Genomic DNA, 12,101 nt, shown 5'->3' with positions numbered 1-12,101 from the left:
TCCAAATAGAAAGAAATCAATAACCCTTATATGTTTCTCTTAATATATGCCAATGAAGGTAGAAGCACGCGAGGTTGTCACAATTCTTCTGACTCTTTTTTGCTATAAAAATTTGTTATTTTAAAAAATAGTCTTTTGACCAAAATAAACATACCATTTTATGGCATAAATCGATCCACTCTGCGAATTTGAAGTATGATATATTTCGTACCAGTTTTCTAAACAACTAGTTTTCAACCAATAAAATTTGTCATTATTTATCAACAATTAAGATATTTTAGGTATACATAATTTCATCATATTCTTAAAATATTAATAGCATTCAGTTTTTCTTGAATTATGCAGCCTTAAATATTTTAACGCCTGATAACTTGCTGAAGGTAATGGTGTATTCCACAAACTAAAAAAAATCTGAGCTAAAATTTGATCACCCCTTTTGTGTATTTGGTTCTTTCAGTGTTGATGGAGTTGCCCGCAGACTGAAAAACAATCATGCGTCGTCGTGATATGTTATATCGACTGGAATAGGGCAGTCGTAAATTTCAGATCAAAGCCAGTTGCGTTTCATCGCTCCCTTGCGGCTCTGTGGCCAAAGACGCCGAGATTTGCTGGCACTCCGCCGGCAAAGCGCGCGATTATTGAAAGTTTCTCTGCACTCTGGAGTCGTGTACAAAGCAGCAGCAGCCCACTGAGAATGTCAAGCGTGAAAATCTGTTCCGTTGTGAGTATAAATATATTACGCTGACGGGTTCCTTCGGGCTAAACTTCTGGCAGCCTGAAATGCCCTTTTTAGGCCAAACACCGCGCAAAAGTCTCCTTCTGCTCCGATGTGACGTCATCATAACACGAAGGATTAATTTACGAAAGAACGGTTGATTTAAATAATTGTTAAGTAAAAGAGACCCCCAGCCTAATTTACATATGTGCGGGAAGTTAATTTTTTCCAAGCTCCTACAAACGTGGAAATGGTGACACGATTTCATAATAAAGCATTCTGAGAAGGGAACGATTCGAACAAACACAAGCACTACCTGATAAAAGTTGTGAAGGAGAAAATTTCGTATACACTGGTGTTCTGAATTTAATGTACTTCACCACGAGGCAAAACAAAGAGCTAAATTGAAAAAAATGCGGAAACTTTCTGTGCATATTTATCCTGTGGCGCCGTTTTTCCTCATTTGGCTACAAAAAGCAGCTCTATTTATTTAATCGCGGAGTTTTCGGCCTAAAGTAACAAAAAACCCTCTCCAGCAGAACGTGTTCTGTTTGTTAGTGCGGCTAGCGCCAGATGTGCTTGTGGTGGCCCCTACAATTTAGTGCCTGCTTATTAATTAACCCATGCGAAGAGCATACAAGCGCGCATCTCGCAGTTGGTCGTCTGTTTGCCCCCTGTTCGGGCTACTTGTTTAGGTGAGACTTTTATTTTCCTTCGCTGTTAAGCCTGAGTGTTGTTTACGGCCTCCTTTTCTTCTATTAGACCGACCCACGCTAGAAGATCAAACAATATTCCTTTTTATGATGTCTTTTATGTGCTATTTTTGCACAAATTGGCTTTTCACGTCGATATTTACCGTATGCCCAAGCTTAATTACGGTCACCGCCTGTAAATATATATTTAGTACCCGCATATTTGTTTTAGGTGACCAACAAATCGTCCAATTATGTATTGCAGCGCGAGTTTGAGATTAGTGCTACAAACCAAGATGCAATTTTTGATAATTTCAACTCCCCAATGAGAATTGGTTTGAGATAATTGGTTCAATTTCAGTTTAAGGAAAATCCCGTTTCAACAGGCATGAATAGTTTATCAAAATCGAGCTTTTAGAGCACCAGAAAATTTCATAGCTCTGCAGGTTCGATATTTAATCAATTCAATTGTCGTGAAACAATTCACATCTGCAAATATGTTATAATTGTAGTTTTATCATCCAAATATTTAGCAACCAATTAACATGACGTGTTTGCGTTTCCACCCTAAATTTTTGTTGTCATGAAAATTTGATCAATTAGTTAACTTTGATTTGAAATATATTTAAATAAGGACGTTGATAATTTTATGTTTCAATTGATTCATTTTACCATAAAGTTTGCTACAAATTCATTTATTGGCTATATTCAGTCTTTTTAGTGTAATTTACTTGTGCTTATCGATCTTCTCATTTACAAAAAAAACTTTTTACATTTGGCTGACCGATTTGTATGTCTTCCCTGCTGGCTCGGCTCGTTGGTTGCTTCTCCAGGGGGTGAGTTGAGCAGCAAACACTCTTGCTGGAAAATTTGATCCGAGAGGAAGGCTGACTCGCACGCTCACGCACACCATTCAGCGGCTTTTACTAATTGGCTTATCTTGGCATTTGTGTAAGATAATACCACAACATTGCGCCAGCATAATGGCTGCTGCTGCTGTAGCTCAAAATGAGTTTTTCCGTCCTTGTAAATCAATGCTACATCGGTGTTGAAAAGTGCGCCAGCTCCGAAAGGTCGTACTCCATGCAGAGAGAGGTGGAACTCATTTTCAATTAGCTTGATTGAAATGTGCCTGTCATGTGCGAAGAAAATTACGCTTCGTGACGCTGCTCACGCTAATCGCATCGAGTTTCCGCCTGATTTTCCGTTTGGAAAAAGTCGAATTCGAATGTTTAAACGAAGCGAGCTCCGCTGAACGTGATTTTTCAATTTTTGTCTGACGATCTGTATGAACGGCTTTAACCATAATCAGGATTTGGACGGTTTTGTTTGATCCGCTTATATGTACATGAAATTTTGTGTTCCGCGGTCAAAAAGTGATGGAGGACGTGGTTGAATTATTTGGGAAAGGCCAGGGTTAGAAATATTACATAATATATAGGAGGGTCAAAAACGCTATCAACCTCAAAAACCAGACGAGCGTTTTTTTTAAATGCCAAAAATTTGATATTTTATTTGACCTTTTTTTATGAAAATTTTACATAGAGTGCACTAGAAAATAACAGAAAATCAATTTATGCCATCTCGGCCCCCAAAAGTCTAAATGCATTAAAGTGATTTAATTCAAATTAGAAAAATATCAACGTGTATTACTACGTTTCTCCCCAGTTTTTTGATCGATTTAGTCTTTGAATTTTTAATTAAATTCACCATAAAATAACGTTCAAGAAGAAAATTGAAGAAGCAATAATCTCAAGCTACCATTAATCATTACTTCCTTCCAAATGTTGTTCCTATACATAATTGTCTCATTGCTTTATGGATGTGTGCTGATTTAGGGCAGAGTTGCCCTGTCAGCCCATAATAAACTTAATTTTGAAACTAAAACAAAAGTCTAATCCAAAAGACTGGGAAACAGCGAGATTTCAATTAATATTTATTAATATTTTAAAATAGGACAAAACATCCAGCGACCATCTGCCATGAAAAAAAACAATAGAATAAAATAATTTGGCATATATTTGAAGTTATGAAAACATAACATTGTTTGCTTTTTATAACAATAACAGATATTAACTTATAAATACAGATGATTCAATACGTGGTGTCATGATAAACAGAAAAAATAATGTTTTTTGTGTCAAATAAACCAAAAGAGGTTCTTTGACAGTTAAATGACGAGGATTGTAACGTGCGTTTGCTTGTTTCCGTCCGCTAGCGCTGACATCACTGGCGGTGCAAACCCGATGATGTCATAACAACAATTTGCTAAGCACTTTAAGAGTGAATTACGGAATTAAATACCGCCGTGCCAAGAGGCCTGTTCTTTTCTACATTTGTCACACGTTTTTAATTAAAAGCTACTGCACAGTTTTTGCGCCACTATTCAGGCCACCTATCGCAGGAGGTATTTACCCAGAAGTTGGCAGTATCGTATTTTACAAAAAGAAAAAAAAAATTAAAAAGGCTCGTAAAAATGCCAGGCGACAGCAAACAACAAGTGAGCGCAAACACTATTAATTACGAAAGAATGCACTCGTTCGCGAGCAAGCGAGATTCGGCGGGCAATTAGCCGCCGGTGGGACGTCTGCGGTGGCGGCAGCGGCGCTGGCGCGGCCAAAAAGAGCGCAAAACGCGTGGTGCATGTCAAAAAGAGTGTGTGGCCATCAAGGTTGGAGGCGCATGCTCTCGCAGCTGAATGGAGAAACCGCGAGCGGGCGAGCGAGCGCTGGCTCGAGCCGGACTATCAGCGAGGCAGTCTGGTTGACGAGAGGGCGACCCGCGCGCGGCCCCCTCGCTCGCTCGCTGGCTGACTGGCTGGCTGAAACGTCGTCGGCGCCCGCTCGCTCGCTTATCGGCCGGCAACCACGGTGCCATACTGCTGTCTCGGCGACTGCTGCTGCTGCCGCGGCTGTGGCAGCGACAAGCCCGCTGAAGGCGGTGACGGCCTCCTGTCCGCGGTGCCGCCGCCCGCGGCCGCGGCCCTGCTGCACAGGCCGCGCACCGCTGTGGGGACCGGCGGCTCCAAGGTGCGGCCCAAGGGGCCCGCCCGACACCATGCGCGCCTCCACTTCGGACGACGCAAAAGTAGGCCACCGATTTTGTCATTCGCTTTATTAATTTATTGTTTCGCCAATTTTTGCCGCTGATGAGCTCCCCCTTCGACTAGGCAGATAAGAACCTAAACTATACACTGCATTGTTATTTGGTTTTTCAAGACCACACCGTGTGCATTCGAGGGAAGATAATTGTTAATGACATTGGCGGTCTTGAATTTAATGCGTCGCTTGCAAAGGCAAATAATTATTATCACACAGTCTCATTGAACTGTGTTTGTTTGCTATAATTTCATAGCACTTCTATAATTGAAAGCTTCGTCTTAACAAAATCAAACAACAAATCACTTTGTCCATAGATCTCTTCTTAAAATTTTTATATTTAATTGTTTTCGAGGGCTTTTGGAGAAAAATTAGTAAGCCAGTTATAACAATGGAACCAATATTTAAGTCGTTTACTCCCCGAAAATATGACATTTTTACTCAAAATATAATTACTATATACACAATCATGTTACTATATTTTTCATTAATTGAGAATTAATTGGCTCGTAAACCACATACAAAGAGGCTTTTTTAAATTCACTGATTTTTAAAAGCTCCTAGTGAAAAATCCCTCCTACGTAGTGAACCAAAAAACTCCCATTTCCCCTAAAAAAGGTCACGTATTTTTTGGCTTACTTTATTTTTAATGCAATTTTTCATTCCCAAAACAGGAATTTCAAATTGATCTCATTATTCTTTGTGGACCATTTACGCACCACAATTTAAAAATGTAAGTCAACACAAGTTTACGTCCTGATCAAAAATATTCATTTTAAAAACACTTTCAACGTGATTCTTGAGTATTAATTTGTATTTTAATTTTATATAACAAAATGTTTGCTGCATTTTATACAGTAAATTGTTTGAGGTTTGAGTTTAACTTGACCTTTTCAATAATTTCATTTGAATTGTAATGATCATTTCCTGTTTATTTATTCTTCATTCAAGATACAATTTTGCTGATGTTTAGAGGAAATCCATAATTTTCTCTCCCTTTCTTCTATAGCATATAGTTTTTTGCTCCTTTTTTTATTTTGTTTGTTAAATATTTTGGTTTGAGAAAATAGCCTCTTTTGATCGGTTCACCTCTTTTGAGATGGGTGACTACGGATAGTGAACCACTCGCGAAAACTCCGTGTCCCAATAACACCGCGAACGAATAACCTGGGAGCACGGGCCTCATTGGAGGAAGCTCAGAAAAGGACCAGCTCTTGTTTCTGCCCCCGCACCGGGGTCTTTTATTGGACATTCGTCCCGTGAAATCCTGGAAAGGTGCAAACTAGCAAGAAGCGAGTAGGAGAGCTTTCGCAACCCTTCTAAACCTGAATGGACTCGTCATTACAATGCAATCAAATGTAGGTGCAAATAGTTTTCTAAATGTGCATTGGAGTTTCCGTAATTAGAAAATAGGAAAAATAAAAAGATAAGATAAACAAGATTGTTTAAAATCTATATTTGACTGTCCGGCAGGAACTATACATTGCAAATGTTTATGGTGCTATCAGCCACAAGTTGAGTTGAGGAAAGGAAATGAATATGAAACTTTTGAAGAATTTACTCGCACACACATGCAAACCGATTCCATTTTTGTACGATTAAATGCAAGATAACAACCGAACGCTCGCTTTGAGTCGATTTGGAGGAAGTAATTTGTGTGAATGGGAGTTCATCAACTTTTGAACTCGGAATTGGTCTGGAATAGCGGAGTTTGCTGCGTTTATGTGAGTCCTTTTTGCGTTTTATCACGCGTCTTTCGAAACAATCGCCTGCTGATGGTTAATACGGAGACAAAAGGGAATTCGATTATTCTAATTGCATGCAAGGCCTCGAAATTAGCAGAAAACGCTGCGACACACGCACACGTTCATTGCCCCAGCTGACGTGAATCACTCAGCGCGACACCCCGCGATACTGTAGTGATTCATTGCACCGGCCGATTCCTAACCGCATTAAATAGGAAATAATAATTGGCACGTGAGTGTATTTATTTTAAGACGCTTGTCATAATTCGTTGTTGCCTTGCACGCAAACACATGCACGTTTCGGAAAACACCAGAGTTTGAATTGGAGAAAGAAGCCTCGCACACTGCACTCGTAATTGCCTGCAGTTTTGCCGCCGTATCGTGTGCCTTGCGACCTATTTTGAGCAGAACCTTCTCGTTTTCGCTGAGATGATTTCCAATAAACCGATTCCGCCGCTTCTTCGAAATAAAGCCAGGTTTGTTACAATATGAGACCCAAGTGCTGCACTGTTTACGCTATAGTGCTTTTTGCAAAGTGCACTACGCAGTAGCGCTTAATTTAGCTCGAGATTTCATTTGTCTGAATTCCATTTCGCTCAGTATGCTCTTCTTCTCGATTGAATGGAGTGGTGCATTGCATTTCAAAAGCAATCCGGGTCCTTGAACAATAAGTAATGCGCTGATGTACTTGGTTTATAATCCGTACATCTCTTTGCAAAACGAACAGTCAATGGTAAAGAGGGAATTGTGCTGACAAACAAGAGTAAGAGGAATTGTGCTTACAGGATTATTAATTTTCGCAAGCCCTCAACATTGTGCCTAGAGTTTGATTGTCGTTGAAGTGCTCGCAGGCAATTTTAGAACAATGAAATGAGAGAATTAATTGCAGCAGCGCGCAGGGCGGATTTGTTTGCCGAGAGTTAGAGGGAGCAGAATGCAGGCACTCTCTCGCGTTTCGTGTGTTTACAGTTAAGAGTGTATAACGAGATAAGACACATGTTCGCTCCGTTTGGCGTGGACACACACACACACACTCACGGCATTTTGTTCGAATCCAAATGCAGGCGGGCAATAGGAAAAAGGAGGAGTTATGACACTTCTTGTGAGTTGGTGCCAAGTGCATAATCTTGAGAGCTCTTTCATTGCTTTCGCTTTTTACTGCCACTTCGTGATTGATTCAGACAACGGTTGTTTTGAAAGCAGCACGAGCGTAAATGGCTGCTTAAGCGTTTTTGTCCTGTTGAAAATGCTAAAGAGCCATTCTTGAATTAATGTGAATGAAAGCACATTTATTTGAGAGTTTGCTTTAAACAACTGCCGCGCTGAATCCTGGAAAACCTTAACTCATATTCGGCTTCTTTGAAACGCTTGAAAATTCAAATCCCGGGTCTCAGCCAGCAAAAGAATGCAGATATATGTCTAAATTTGGATGTGAGGGGATAGTATGAAAATCGTAAAAAAAGCAGTTCTGCACGTCATATCTGCGAGTTTCCTTTGATACTACGTGCATATCACCTTTATTGGGCCGCCTCGACTTTTTACAGCTCTGCGTCTTTTTACGACTCCGTTCCCACTTTTCGTGGTTGATATATTGCAGTCGAGTATTTTATATTGCAAATTCATTCTAATGTGCTTTTGACATTTCACCGCAAAAGTAAAAGACGGCAACAGTCTTACGATGGAACAGGCATAAATGCATATAAAAGATGTAATCAGCCGTCTTTCCCGTTTCGCTGCTTAAACGAGCAGCTCAGCGGGAAAGTTATTATTACATCTCTAACATTGAGCAGAAAGAGCGAGCAGCAGAGAATTAATCCAGGCCAAAAGCGCGCAGCGGAGGCTGCAGTCAGTTATGCAAGCGAGAAATTCAAGCAGAATCGCACCCGCGGCGGCCCAAGGCGAACTTAAAGGGCGAAAAAAGGCTGAATCCGTCTCAGTGAACTCTATAAGCCGGATCCTGTCGCTTGTTTTGATCAATGAAAAGGTGCATGACAAAAACGGCGTGCCGAATTCATTCACTCTCGCCGCTCATTCACCGGTTCGCGAGTTCTATTTTTGGCTGAGCCGGCTATTGTGCGCTTGCATTGAGCGAGCGAAAATGATTTCGGGCTCACTCACTCGGACAGACGTGAGATAGGCCTTTGAGAATGCAGCATAACTTTTTCCTTCAATGAATTGAATAACAACCTTCGCGGCGGCGTGCGGCCGTTCGTTCGTTTCAAAAGCAGCCAGCGTTCGCTACGGCTAGCCAGCCCCATTTAACCTTATTAGCCGGCCCTGCTGTGCCACTCGTGCTGCATTTGCTGCATACGCGCAAAGGGGCAATCACTCACTGCTTGTTTCGTCGCCATACGTGATGTGCTTCCTGGGCGCAAAGATAGCCATCTCTGGCATCGAATCCTCAGCGTAGATTGGTTTAGAAATTCACCTAGATAGCTAGCTGCTTTCTTTCTCTATGCAAAGAGTTGCTTTTTTCTATCAGAAAGCGAGTTCTAGGAATTTTCTTACGGAATACCAATAGCAAGAGCCAAGCTCGTTTTCGAAGTGACAGTCAGAAACTCGTACACATCCAAAATAAACAAATACGTTTTACATACGCTTCACGAACTTTGGTTTTTGACGTTCAAATATTTTTTCAATTACTTGTGACAACAATTCAATTAAAATACTTTACCGACCAATCCGATCAATATACTTTCAAATTCGTAGTTGATTCAAAAGACTGTAAGTGAATTACTATCGATTTTACAACAAACAAGACAAATGAAGAATATTTACTTTATAATATAAATTGACTCTTTGTCGTGTAGACGGAAAACGTTACTTTTAAACACTCTTTAACGCTTTTAATCCAATGAAGACATTCCATATCTTTCATAATACATATTACAGGAATCAATTTGGACAGAGTGTGTAGAATTCCCTCGCGATGAGCGTGCAAGTGGCTCCCCTACAAACTGTGTTCGTTTTATTATTCTTGTTTGACCACTGGCTTGATCAACGGAGAACGACTACAAGTATTATTCTTGGTGACCGGCGAGCAATTCTGCAGATCAATCAAATTAATTGATTGGGTTAGGAGGTTAGAGGGAATGCGCGTGTAGCAAAATGTAGACTCGTGCACGAAGGATGGCGTTTCGATTGCATTGACTCTCCAGAAATTTAATACTTACATGAAAAACAGAATGTTGAAAATCACGAAAATTTCCAAATAAATTGCTGTAGAAATTCTGAGCAGGAACAATAGATTCCATTTGTGCTGAGTAAGATTGATTTCCTTTGTGGCGCCTTCTCGCCACTACACTGTCCTAATAACTAGTTTGCATTAAACCTGTATCGCCAGGTGGCAGTGCAAAGGTGAAACGCACCCTTACTGCACCTTCTCCCCCACTGCATCTTTAGCCTCGCACGACAGCAGTCGAGCCAAATGTTCTCTCTCCGACTAGGATGAGATATTGTGCGAGAACATTTTATAAACTTGATCTCATACTAATAAGACCCGAACTACTTACGGGTTAAGAATTGATCAAACTGTATAGTATTTGTAAATGTCCAAAATTGATATTCTCATTGTTATAATTAATTATCCAAAATATGCAAATCTGTCACGGCTCCACGTCCCCACGCCTTGATTTATTAGGCAGTTTGTCGAAATGTCGTTAGTTTGAATAGAAATTCACATGAGACCGAAAATGAGGGCAAGAGAAGTGTTGAACCCCAGTCTTTACCAGCCTCAACAATGATGACGTCATTATACCGGCAGCCGTCTTTGTCTATCCCATTCGTTTTTATCAAGGCGACCAATTTAACTTGATTTTTCTGTCTGGCTTTCAGCATATTTTTCAACGTCCGCATATGTATTTTTAAGATCTCCGCAGAGAGATTATTAATATGACGTAGGAAAAACCATTTTAGCCCAAAACGAGCGGGCTGACTTCTCCTTTGTGTCCGTTTCAGCCCAACGGCCGCAACCTTTTCAGCAAGTCGTTCAAAGTCAGCGTCAGGATAAAATATAATGAATAAATGAATGAATAGCCAAGCTACGCAGCGGTTGCGGGTTTTTTCAACCCCTGCTATTTTGAAGGAAAGTTGATAGACTCAAAGTGCGCGGCACGCAGGCAGCCGTTCAGCAGGCAGCACAAAGAGGAACGCTTGTGCTGTGCACACATCCGACAACGAAGCAATTTTGCAACAGGCAGGTAGATAATGGCACAAGGCGAGTGTGTGTATTCGCTCTCTTTTTTCGCGCTAAGCCAGCCCACTGAATTCAAATCTCAATGAAAAGGCGGCTGCCGCCAGACAGTTTGTGAAAAAGGCGTTCACGGCGAAATTGCCGCGCTGGGGATCCAGCTCGACCGACTATTATGCGCGTATAAACATCTAATTTGCAATTTAGACTTTTCTCGTTAACCGAGCTGCGCGCGGTTTACGGCCTCAAAGGGATTTTGCCAGCAGGATAATCATTATTTACTGCGCGCTGCTCGTATGCAAACGAAGAGCCAGCTTGCTTTTTTTCCGTGCAGGCTGACGTGGTAGCGCAAGATTATTGAAAATCACGTCAGTTTAAGCTCGCGCAAGGGTGCGCCGGGGATGAAATAAGATCAATCGCAATTTAAGCTGCTCTGATTGCAGTGGGTGGATCAAAATGGCTCCGATCAATTTGGCTCGACTGCTCAATTGTTGGCTGAAGAGATTTGTAATTTTATCCGGGCAAATATACAACTATTTAAATCGCATTTGACTGCCAGAGTCCTTGATATAGACTTCGCAGTTAGGACCAACAGCAACTGACATAGACGTGGATTTCTGTTATAAAAATCCATCTGGACAAAAAATTGGTGGATATTTTACTATAGTGCGGGGGATAAATAATATTCATTTGCACATCCCTAATATAAACTAAACAATCGATCTAAATATGCTATGATTATTCTTATGGACAAAACCGGAAGAAATTTAAAAGTCAAAACATTAAAACACACAATAATTTTACCATTCATTTCTCAGGGAAAAGAAATTTTGTATTTGTACCAACAAAATGCTGCAATTTCATTCCCATTTTCCCCTTATTTTAATCAAGATATATTTTTTCCTCCAAGATATGATTTTATATTGTTAAGCTGCTTATTTTGTGAGATTGGAAATTTCTCACAACAGTCCAAGAAAACGGCCTAGCAATTCTCTTTGATAAATTTTGCACTTGCTAATTACGTTCTTGGAATGAATGTCATTCGTGGAGTTTCGCCATCGCAGAATTAATGCAGCTTGCCGAGCACAAAGGGTTGTGAGAGCAAATTGGAACAAACCCTGGAAGCAAAACGAACGTCCGCGCTCGTTCAAACAATTGGTGCATTTCCCACATGCCACTTTTGCCGAGCTCGGTTAAGCCTCAAACACTGGTTTTGTTTCCTTGCCGGCGCACACACTGTTATTCCAGCTGCTCGAATTTTAATATTTGGCTCGTAAATTTCGCGTGTGTCACTCCATTACTTAGAGCAGCGGGAGCCGAGCCACCTACCCCGCATATTGTTGGTTCAGCGACGCCATAATGTATTCGAGAATGTGAATAAATTGAGAAAGTGCGCAACTTATATCTCGAGCGAGCCGGCGTCAGAGGTGATGAGCGCGCGTCTATTCATCCCTCTCATGCTCCTTTGCTTGGATGTGCGTCTGAAAAATTCATGAAACCTCCCGAGGCGTGCGTTTTCCGGCCCATTTGCCATTCGCAGATGCGGAAACTCGAAGACTGAAGCCACGCACACGATTTCACACCCGCGCAAAGTGATCAGATTTCTAACCTTTTCTTTGAACAATGGAAAAGACGTAAAATTAAATATGAATCATAAGCAGC

The 12,101-nt window shown here is 40.9% G+C and overlaps 1 protein-coding gene across 7 annotated transcripts in view; it reads left to right on the top strand.

The window, feature by feature from the left end:
• Window positions 1-12,101, top strand: part of Pde11 (Phosphodiesterase 11) — a 47,018-nt gene that overhangs the window by 23,615 nt on the left and 11,302 nt on the right. The window contains exon 1 of one of the 7 annotated variants that reach the window (XM_065476578.1): window positions 4,234-4,494. The exons of the other annotated variants lie outside the window; for them this stretch is intronic. The gene's annotated coding sequence lies outside the window, so the exon portion shown is untranslated. Of the gene's footprint in view, window positions 1-4,233; window positions 4,495-12,101 lie in introns of those variants that run through there. 7 annotated transcript variants of the gene reach the window in all.

The sequence above is a fragment of the Cloeon dipterum genome, chromosome 1 (genome assembly GCF_949628265.1).
Source record: "Cloeon dipterum chromosome 1, ieCloDipt1.1, whole genome shotgun sequence".
Lineage (NCBI taxonomy): Eukaryota > Metazoa > Arthropoda > Insecta > Ephemeroptera > Baetidae > Cloeon > Cloeon dipterum.
Note: the sequence above shows the minus strand (reverse complement) of the source record. Positions and strands in the feature narration are given on the sequence as shown.